Below are 11,425 nucleotides of genomic sequence, written 5' to 3' on the forward strand. Positions count from 1 at the left end.
AGTTTTATTCAGTCATCAAGAAAACTGAAATTATTTCATTTACAGTAAAATGGATGCAATGGAGACCATTATATTATCAAAATAAGTCAATCTCAGAAGGCTGAGGGGCATTTTTTTATTTACATGCAGTAGCTAGAGAGAAAAAGGAAAAGAAAGGTGGAGGCTGATGTCATGAAAATCAAAGGGAGATTACTAGAGGAAAAGGACCAAGGAATGGAGGGGTGGGGATGAACGGGGAAATTCCTGGGGAGTGATATTGGGCAAATTATATTAGTACATTGTGTGCATTGTATGAATATGTAAGAACATATTCCATCAGTATATGTGACTATAATGCACCAGAAAAATGTGGAAGAAAGACAAAAAGAAAGAAAGAAGAATAGCCAGTCCCTTTTAAGGGGATTGCCTCCCAGGATGGGACATTTGCTGTTAGAGCACTAAAGATAACTTCCCAGTTTATTTCTGTACTATGTCAGAAATCACTAAAAATTATGAACCATGCTTTATCCAACCTCTTTTGTGGATATTAGAATGTAAAAGTGTGGGTGCAGTTATTGGGGAATTATAACATTTGGGAGGGGTGTTATTGTCCTGTTTTCCCTTATACTCAGTATTACTATCCGAAGGTTTATGCATGCATTTGGATGTATTTCTTCTTCATTGTTATATGTGGGTCTTTTGGAGAACTGCTTTCTCTATGCACTGGCCCTGGGCAAAGGCTGTATCTCAGTGTCAAACCCCAAATGGGCATGACCAAAGAGGTAGGTTTATCCATCATCATCTCTTTCAGAGGAAAGAATAATAACCAGCAAGAGCAACAAACTAGAAGGAAAATAAACTTCAACTAATAATTGAATGCTTATTTGAAAGCATCTCTAAGACTCCAATAACCAAAGAGAAGAAATAGGAAACCACAGACTGCATGGATGAAAAAAAAAGGCAACAGTGACAGTTAAATTAACTAAACTCAGAAAAATAGGTGAAAAAAAAAGTGGTAAGATGGAGCAGAGAGGAAGAAACGAGGAGAAAATGAATAAAAATAAGATAATGGCATTAAAATGAGAACAAAAAGTGATATGGAGAGAAAAAAAACAAGAAATTAAAAGGAAAAAATGAGATAAGAAGAGCTGTTTTTCCTTTATTCCAATGATTCTGGGATGCCGTGTTTCCATATTGTTTCTTTGTGCTTTTAAATCTCTGGCCATCATGCAAAAGTATATTTTTTATTCTCCACATGTTTCTGGAGTTTTCTATTCTTTTGATATCTAATTTCATTTCATTATGATATTAGGAGATGGAGGGCATTATCTTAATTTTTTGTATTTGCTATGACTTGTTTTGTGTCCTAGATATATGATCTACTGAACTGATGGTTCTATGTGCTGCTGAGTACAACGTGTATCTGCTATTGTCAGATAAAATATTCTGTACACATCTGTTAAATCTCTTCATTTTGAGGAAAAGCAGAATTTGAGGAACTTTGGTGATATTTGTCCATATGATGTAGACATAGGTGAATGTCCTGTATTGAAGTCAAGCCCACTTAGGACCTGTTACATTAGGTAGAATAGGTTTTTTGTTTTCTTTTTTACATGACATTTTGTGTACTGTCATTCAGGCATGTATATATACTGTCATTTATCTTCTTATTGGATTGTTCCCTTTACCAATATTTATTTTTTTGACCTCCAGACAATTACTTCTTAAAGAATAAAATTTGAAATATGAGAATAGCTACTCTTATTTCCTTTGGCTTCCACTTGGATGTAATTTCATTTTCTATCCTTTCACTTTTATTCTATGAATGTCTTTACCAATCAGGCATACTTCTTGCAGAATAGTTGGATTATTTTTATTAATTCAACATTTCTTGTATTTCATATGTCTTATAATTGAAGAATTTACTGAATTCTTTCATTTAATTTCTAATATAGGATTTGCTTTTAATTTAAATTTGCTTATCTACTGTATGCTTTCCCTTGCTCTTCTCGTGGATTTTAATCTAATGTATGGAATTTTCCTTTGAGCATCTTGTGAACACTGGATTGATTGTCAAAATGTTTTAGTTCATTTTTGTCTTGGAAGGCCTTTATTTGATCTTTGAATCTGAAGGATAACTTCAATGCATATAGCCATATAGGCCAGCAATATTTCACTTTTAGGTCTTGAAATATATCATTGCAGGTGCTCCAATCCTTTAGAGTTACACTGATGCCTTATCATTTATAAGGCAGTTGGTCCTTCTCCCTTGAATTTTAAAATCTCTCTTTGCTCTGAGTTTTGGAATTTCATCTGAAACACAGAATGGAGAGTTCCTTATTTGATTATGTCCATTGGGGATTCTAAATGCCTCTTGTGTCTTGATGTTCACCATGTTTTCATGGCAAAAGAGATTTTCTGTTAAAATTTCATTGAATAATAATAATAAATATTCATTGAGTAAGTGTTTTATATTATTCATCTCTATCTGCACTCTTTTCTCATGGCCTGAGCATTCAATTTGGTCATTTTTTTTATTAGAGGTTTATACCTATACATAGTAGTTGAGTTCATTACAATATGCTTCCCCTTTTCTGGAAATTGATTTCAGTTCATGATGCCCTTTTTTTCTTCCCAATCTCCCTTCTCTCTCCCATTGTCCTTCCCCTATTCTACTAGACTTTTTTGTACTTGCCCATGAATTTTTATGTGGTTGGTCCTTTGTGTGATCATTCCTTTACCTATTTCTTTCCATAAATTTACTCTAGCTTTCCATATGAATGAAAACATTTGACCTTTGAGTTTCTGATATTGGCTAAATTCACTTCATATAATAGTCTCCATTTCTATGTATTTGCCAATAAATACCATAATTTCATCCTTTTAAATGGCTGAGTAGAGCTCCTGTGTGTGTGTGTGTGTGTGTGTGTGTGTGTGTGTGTGTGTGTCACAGTTTCTTAATCCATTTATCTATTGATGAGCATCTGGGTTGATTGCATAATTCAGGTATTGTAAATTGTGCTGCTATCAACATTGATGTGGCTGTATCACTGTTATATGCAGATTTTAGATCTTTTAGCTGTGTCTTATGGTGTGTTCATCCCTAGTTTGTTGAGGAATCTTCAAACTGCTTTTGAGAGTGTACTAGTCTGCAGCCATACCAAAAATGTCCACATGTCCCTTTCTTGGCACAACCTCACCAGCATTTATAGATGTTTGGATTCTTGACTGTTTGGAGTCAGATGAAATCTTAGCATAATTTTGATTTGCATTTTCTTGATTGCTAGAGATGTCAAATATTTCTTCATAATATATTGGTCTTTTGTTTTTTTTTCTATTGAGAAGTTACTGTTTAGTTATTTTACCCATTTATTAATTTTGATTTTTTGTGTGTATGTGTGTGTGCTGTTAAGATTTTTTCATTATTTGTAGATTTGTATATTGTAGATATTAATATCCTATTGGAAAAAGTAGTTTTCCAAGATTTAATCCCATTTGTAGTTCTGTCTTCATGCTCTTAATTGTTTACAAAGCAGTGCAGAAACTTTTTAGTTTAATACCATACCACTTATTGATTTTTGTTTTATTTCTTGTGCTCTATGGCTCATGTAAAGGATTTTGGTGTCAGCTCCTCTGTGATTGAGTGATACTCCTGTTTTAATCTAGCCATTACAATAGTTTCTTGTCTAAATACTAGGTCTTTGATACATTTCAATTTGAGTTTTGTACAGAGTGAAATACAGAGTTCTAATTTTACTTTTATTATATACAACTGTCCCATTAAAATCAAGAATTAACAAATCGATTAGAATCAAATTAAAATGCTTCTTCATAGCAAAGGAAACAAGAATTTGAAGAGATAGCCTACAGAATTGGAGAAAGTCTTTGCCACCTGAATCTCAGATAGAGCATTAATCTCCAAGATATACTAAATTCTCAAATAATATTAACACAAAATAAACAAAGAATCTAATTAATAAATGGGCAAAGAAACTGAACAGGCACTTAAATAAAAAGAAATGTGATTGATCAACAGATATATAAAAACTATTCAATATTTCTATCAGTTAATGAAATTCAAAACTACACTGAGATTTCATCTCACTCCAGTCAGAATGGCAATTGTCAAGAATATAAATAACAATAAATATTGGTGAGAATGTGAGGGGAAAAGTACTCACATACATTCCTGGTAGGACTGAAAATTGGTACAACCTCTGGAAAGCAGTAGGGAGATTCCTCAGCAAACCTGAAATGGAATCATCATTTGTTATAGTTATCTCATTCCTCAGTAGATACCCCAAAATTTAAACTCATTATTACTACAGTGATGTAGACACATTAATATTTATTGCAGCTCAATTCACAATAGCTAATCTATGGAAGCAGCCTTGGTGCCATTCAACAGATGAATGGATAAAGAAAAATACACACACTCACACACCCACACACACACACACATACATATAATGGAATACTAATCAGCAATAAGAGAAGTAAAATTGTGGCATTTGCTGATAATGGATGGAACAGGAGACTATCATTCTAAGGGAAATAAGCTAATCCCCCAAAACCAAAGGCCAAATGTTCTCTCTGATATGCAGATGCTAACTCACAATAAGGGTGGGTGGGTGGGTAGAGAAGAATTGAAGTACTTTGGATTAGACAAATGGGAATGAAGTAAAGGGAGGAGGGATGGGAACAGAAAGATAGTAGAATGAATCAGACATTGATTACATTCTTATGTGCATATATGATTACATGACCAATGTAAATCTACATAATGTACAACCAGAAGAATGAGAGGTTATGCTCCATGTATGTATAATATGTGAAAATACATTCTACTGTCATGTATAACTAATAAGAACAAATAAAAAAAAGAAATATATTGATGATAAACTCTTGTTTTCAGTTGGTTAAAAAAGCAAAGAGTAGTATGAGCAGATGCTATATAAACCATTTAGTTTTGAACAATGGTAAAAATGCAATTAATTAGGGAAAAAGTAAAATTGATGGGAAGTTAGAATAGACCACAATTTTATAAAGTGAAAAAAGAGAATGCAGAAGAGCAGACAATGTTTATTCAGAGGAATGGGAAAAAATAGAAAAATCATAGTGTTGGAGAGAGGGAGAGAGAATATTAGAATTTGGCCAAGAGTAGAAGATAATATTGGGAGAGAAATAAGTAAAATATACACATGAAAATAATAGAATATCAAACAATCCAATGAATCTGTACCTTCACAAGGCAATGCTAGCAAAAGAGAATTACATTAAAAATGCTAAATATGAGAGAACACAAGACAAATATGTGTGTATATATATTATATATGATACGATATATATCAAATTATTATATAACATATCATATATAATATATATCAAATTATATAATAATTTGATTATTATGCAAATAATCAGAACAGCCAGCATATATATCCCCCCCGTCTCTCTTTCCCTCTCTCTCTCTCTCAACACGCACACACACACACATGGAAGGAATAAGATAAAATTTTTAAAAAATACATATAAATAAAGCTACCTTCTGATGTGATGGAATTTTTCTTAAAAATCTACATTATCATTAATAATTTATTTCTTAGTGTTCTTTGTTCCTTGATTTTTTTACAGTCAATTTTTTAAATTCTTTGTTCAGCTGTTTGACAATGTTGATATGTAAATTGAGTTGTTGTGGAAATAGAAACCTTGTTGGTTTCTTATTGTATTTTTCCCTCATGTTACTTGTGTTAATATACTGTTTGTGCATGTATTTGGATTGATTTTTCATCTGATATTTGATGTGAGTCATTGTATTGAGATTTCTCTGTTGAATATGTCCTGAGATATAGTTTTTTTTTTGCAATAAAAGAACTGTTATTTAACATTTCTTCTCCTCCTCCGTCCTATAATGCTAGCATGTTAAATCTCATTTTCATATAAACCCACCTTCAGCAGCAGACAAGGCAAGAAGGGGAACAAAAGTGCAATTTTGAAAGTAACCATAGAACCAGAGTGGGAAACAAAAATAGACAGAGGGCAGTGGGTTCCTTGGTTGGTGCTCTGCCCACAGACCTTCATCCTGCTCATTTGAACAGAAAAACTTCAAGAACAGAAACTCCCAGGTGTTAAGTAAATGCCTAACTCTCTTGGTAGTGTATCTCTTCTAATCCCATCTACCCATCCTGGTTTACATCCCTGTCAACTGTCCATCTCCCTTTGAGCTTCAAAACCACAAAATACAAAAACAGAAAAGCAGTCAGTAAGTTTCAAGCCAGCTAAAACTCTTTACAGATGAATCTCCTTCTTTGAAGTCACTTGACCATATATATACAGAGCTGGAGGCAATGGACTGTGCAAACATATCCAGCTGGAAATATCTCAGGTACCCAGTGAAATCCAGTTATTCTGCATCTGTGGATTTAAAGTGATCGTCATCCACAGTAGAATAGATGTGTCCCTCGTTGCTAAGAAAATCCACAGCTTGCTTGACTGAAGCTACAGGCATGTGTTGGAGCTGAGTCCTGAGATCCTGAAAGTTCAACCCTTCGGGTCTTGGGCAAGCCTTTATCAAATTCAGCACCTGGTTTTGGACCACAGTGAGGCCATTTGTTGGCATGAAGCTATTCCCACTGAAGTTTCCTGCTTCCCCCATTCCTGGATTGCTCATAGATGCTCTCCCTACTGAGGGCTGGCTGTTGGATTTGCTCAGCACCATGTGCGCGTTGACTACTTCCAGGATATGTGTGGTAAATTCATTCATATCCTCCAGGGGCATGATCTTAAAGGCTACCAGGCTCTTTTTGTTCTGAAAGGATCTCAGGTGGCCAGCCACTTTCACATATGTTTCTGGAGGAACTACAGTATTTTCACCACTGGTGTCATCTGTGTCCACCCACTGGCGAACATCCATGGGTGCAGCTGTCATGCATCTATTTTGTAAACAATATTGGTTGGAGCCTTCTCTGCATGTCTGATTATTCCCACAATAGTGACCTGTGAAATTTCAACATTCCCAATTTTGAACATTTCATCAACCAGAGTAGCAGAAAGCAGCTGAGATATGGTACAGGGTACAATGTGCTGGGCTCGGGCTCTTGATTTCCTTTCAGCCTGGGAAGGTGTCGGGGATCCGAAGCCCCCGGGGGAATGAGTGTAGCTGCTGGCTCCCCCAAAGGTGGTGGAGCTGCTATATCTTTCAAATCCACTATTCCACATGTCGGTCACGATTTCTTTGGGAAAGAAGTCCAGAAAGTTCCGGTTTGGTGGGCTCAACGAACTCCTCAGAATCCCGCTGCTACAATGTTGTTTCTACTTTTTTCTGGCGCCACAAATTCCTTCCAGCGAATGACGGAGCCAGTGAGCACCAAGGACAATTCTCTCTGCGGCCAATCAACGCTCACGAATCCTACGCTTTGTCCTGAGATATAGTTAAGTCATTTTCAAAGCTCTGACTCCATGTGATAAAGTGATAGGATCATTCATTCAAAACAATTTCTAAAAGAATGTCACCAGGAAGAGCAACAACTTCAAAGAAAAGCATTTGTTAATATGTAAGAAAATATGTTTAAAATGATGACTCTAAATTATCTAACCAATGTGAAGAGAGTGTTAATAATGCAGAAAACACAAAAAAATTGGTATAAGTAATTCCAAAATTAATATTCCAAGAGAGAAAAAGTTAAAAAAAAAATTTAAAAAGTGGTGGAAGGTAAAATCTACAGGAGGAAAATGAGGGTGAAAATGAAAAAGGGAAATGATGCAAATAGAAATGAGAGATGAGAAAACAAGTACAAAAAAAACATTGAAAAAAGGAAAAGACAATGAATAGATTAAAACATAAATAAAGATTAAAGATATAAAAAACTAAAAAAATTCAAGATCTAGACAATTTTTCCTTGCTGATGTAATTAAAAAGTGGATGTTTATTTCTACAACATCTATTTTTAGAATTAATCAGTCTTCTGGGTTTTCTGGCTAGCAACTATGATCTCCTTATTTGTTCTCAATTCTAGTCCAAGAAGACTGTAGTCTCTAATGTGACATACCCTCCTGTATGCCTAACAGGAAGTGTTACAGAACCATTTTCAGAAGCAGAAATAAATTGTCTTGAATATTGGCTTTGTGCACATGCAAATATTTGTTGGGCTGCAGTAGGAGCTGCCCAAAAACATGCACAAATTGAGACTATGGAGCATTCTATACTGTAAAATTAAGCTTGCCATATTACCTATCTTTTGTTTGAAATACACAACATTTATTTAATATATTTTTTTTCAAAATCATTTAGGCCTTCCTTGAAATAAATGATACTCCTCCAAATCAGTCAGTATGGATGAAGGATGCAAAGATACTTAAATCAGGTAAATCTGTAATATGAGTTCTCTGGAAAGATGTGTATGAAAACATTTGAAATGTTTGCAGTCTGTATACTTTTAATTCATTTTAAAACTTCATTTTATACTGGCACTGAAAACTTTGTATCTTGTATCTGGAAACATTTCCCCAGTTCAGGTTGATATCTTGTTTATTTTGTACCATTGCCTTCACCACTGTTTATGCTTATGTACCTCACATTGCTCCTGCCCATGGCATTTGTAGTGTTCTAGCTATAGTGCAAATATGAGTATGAACCATTGTGTACAATATGATAGTCCAAATATTTTAATTTTTTTTAGTTGTTGATGGAAAACTTTTATTCATTAATTTATATGTGGTGCTGAGAATCGAACCCAGTGCCTCACACATGCTAGGCAAGCACTTCACCTTGCCCTACAACTGCGCTACAACCTCAGCCCTAGTCCAAGTATTTTAAAGTTAACTATAAATCTTTCTTTATACAAATCATGCCTAACTCTGTATATTTAACCCTTTCCCTTGTCTTTAATGTTCCCTGTCATTACTCCTCATTAATCTCCATATTTTTTGACATAGAATTGTTGTCTTTTTCTCTTGCAACTTTCATGTTCTCACCATTTCCTGCCCATGGCTATTAACTACACACCATAAGAAACAGCTCAGGCCACATTTCTGACAACTTTTATCCACACTAGCACATTCCAGGAGCTCAGTCAATTGTTAGGTCACGTAAAGATTGTTGACAAAGTTGACTGATAAATTTATTTTTTCCAACACATGAGTAAAGAGTGAAATTTGTAAATGAATAATTTATAGAAGAAGTTGTGAAGAATCAGTAGAAGAATTTAATAAAGTATTAAGAAAGGACCAAGCAAAGAAACACCAGACTATGTACATAGGAAAGTGATGTCAGAATCATTCCACTGTTCCTGCTCCATTCTCTTCATTCCCCTTTTCTAATCTAACTCCTAGTTTACCCCCACCCATTGTTGTGTGTTACCATCTACATATCAGAGGGAATATTTGGGTTTTTTTGGGGGGAATAGGGTTATTTCACTTAAATCATATAGAAATACTAGTTAGGATCCTAATTAGTATAAGATGTACTCTGAATTTGTGTAAATATGTCAAAATACAATATAATGTCATGTATAACACAATTGAACAAATAAAAATTGTATGTACTTTAAAAATACTCACAAAGCTGGGCTGGGGTTGTGGCTCAGTGGCAGAGCATTTGCCTAGCATGTGGGAGGCACTGGGTTTGATTCTCAGCATCTCGTATCAATAAATGAAAGAAAGGTCCATTGACAACTGAAAAAATATTTTAAAAAATGCAAAGCAACTCAGGTTTCTAGAAATGGGCAGAAAATCTTCATAGGACCTCATTATCCTATTATATTATCTGTAGTACTTATTTTGTTCCAATTAGTTATACATGACAGGAGAACGCATTTGACACATCATGCAGAAATTGAGTATAACTTCTCATTCATTTTGTGTACATGATATAGAGTTACAGAGGTCATATAATCAAATATGCACAAAGGATAATAGTGATTCTTTTGATTAAGCAGAAATGAAACTGTTGGACTCTTTAATCTTAAATGTAAATCTTAAATACTTTATTGTTTATTCAGTCTTCATTAACGTGTAATAGATATAAAAACAAAAATAAAACAAACACCACCCCTTGTCAGCAGAGAAAGACATAATTAAGCAAGACTCCATAAAAGGTCTGAGTCATGAAAGAAGAAAAGAAATCTATCAGAATAGAAGATAAAAACATTTCAGATGTGAGGAAATTGGCATAATTGATAAAGGTGTAATGCTATCAGTCATGTTGGAAATTACTAGTACTGAAGAGGGGCTGTTTCAAAATTCCTCTTCTGAGGCAGAGCCTAGTAAACAGTGTGAATTGTCATATTTCTATGGATTTTAAAATTTTGTTTCTGAGGACTTTTCCATTTGTTTGAGTGGTAAATCTTGGGCATGCTTGTGTGCATTGAACCTGGTGACTTGTAGTAGCTCCCCAAGAGGTTTTTAAAGTTTTGGATTAGTCTCAGTATTTCCTAGAGAAGTCAATAATAGCTGGGTGCAGTGAAGCACATCTGTAATCCCAGCTATGTGAGGGGCTGAGGCAGGAGGATTGCAGCTTTCAAGCCATCCTGGGAATGCTGAGTGACAGTGTCTCAAAATACTATTAAAGACCTAGAGATGAAACTCAGTGGCAGAATATTGCAATACATGCACAAGTCCATGGGTTCATTTCCAGGAGCACACCCACTCACACACAGTGGCAATATAAATTTAAAAGTAAGTATTCAGCTAACAGTTAAGCTTAATGTAAATACAGATATGGGAAAATATAAATAAATTATTGTTAGATATACTTATCTTTATTATGCTAGAGGACCCATCTTTATAATTGTTCTATGCCATGTGAGTAAATCTATACTTTCATCAGCAGAACCACATTTAGATGTGACACCAAAGGAAGGGCAAGATACTCTTGATGGTACTGAACACCAGCAGTCAAAGGTATGTAAACATTTAAATTCAAGTTTCTGACTTCCTATACTTATCATTGCTTTCTTAATGAAGAATAAGTCAAATAAAATTACCTTTAAAAGCAAAGTTAGAATGGGAAGATCATCAATTATTTCATAGTTCTGAAAATATTCAAACTGGTTATGAATCTTCAAATAGTTTCAGAATTCATGGTAGATCATAGATCAGTTTCATCCTTGGGATTGAGGAGAATTTTTTTTATTGTTTGTGCTTCCATTTGGCTATCCTTAAATGATCAGTGAGTTATGATCAAATGTGTGAATAATTGATAGCTGGTTGAAATTATGAACAAATGTAACAGCAGTGGCCATTGAATGTATTCATGTTTAAGTGTGGTCACATCTCATGGTTCAAATATTTCATTGTGTCTTAACTTCTGTTGACTCAGCCACACTCTTTTTGTGGGTGTCTTCTAGCCTAGAGAAGTCAGGTCACAGTGGGTCTTGGAACTCTGAAATCAAATGCCTGGCTTTTCTGATCTCTCATGACTAATACAAAGAAAATAAGAGCCCTAATG

The 11,425-nt window shown here is 34.5% G+C and overlaps 1 pseudogene; it reads right to left on the reverse strand.

Annotated features, from left to right (window-relative positions):
* Positions 1-6,167: 6,167 nt before the first annotated feature.
* Positions 6,168-7,197, reverse strand: LOC144250340 (replication protein A 32 kDa subunit pseudogene; annotated as a pseudogene).
* Positions 7,198-11,425: the final 4,228 nt, after the last annotated feature.

Source organism: Urocitellus parryii, chromosome 2, assembly GCF_045843805.1.
Source record: "Urocitellus parryii isolate mUroPar1 chromosome 2, mUroPar1.hap1, whole genome shotgun sequence".
In the NCBI taxonomy this organism is placed as follows: domain Eukaryota; kingdom Metazoa; phylum Chordata; class Mammalia; order Rodentia; family Sciuridae; genus Urocitellus; species Urocitellus parryii.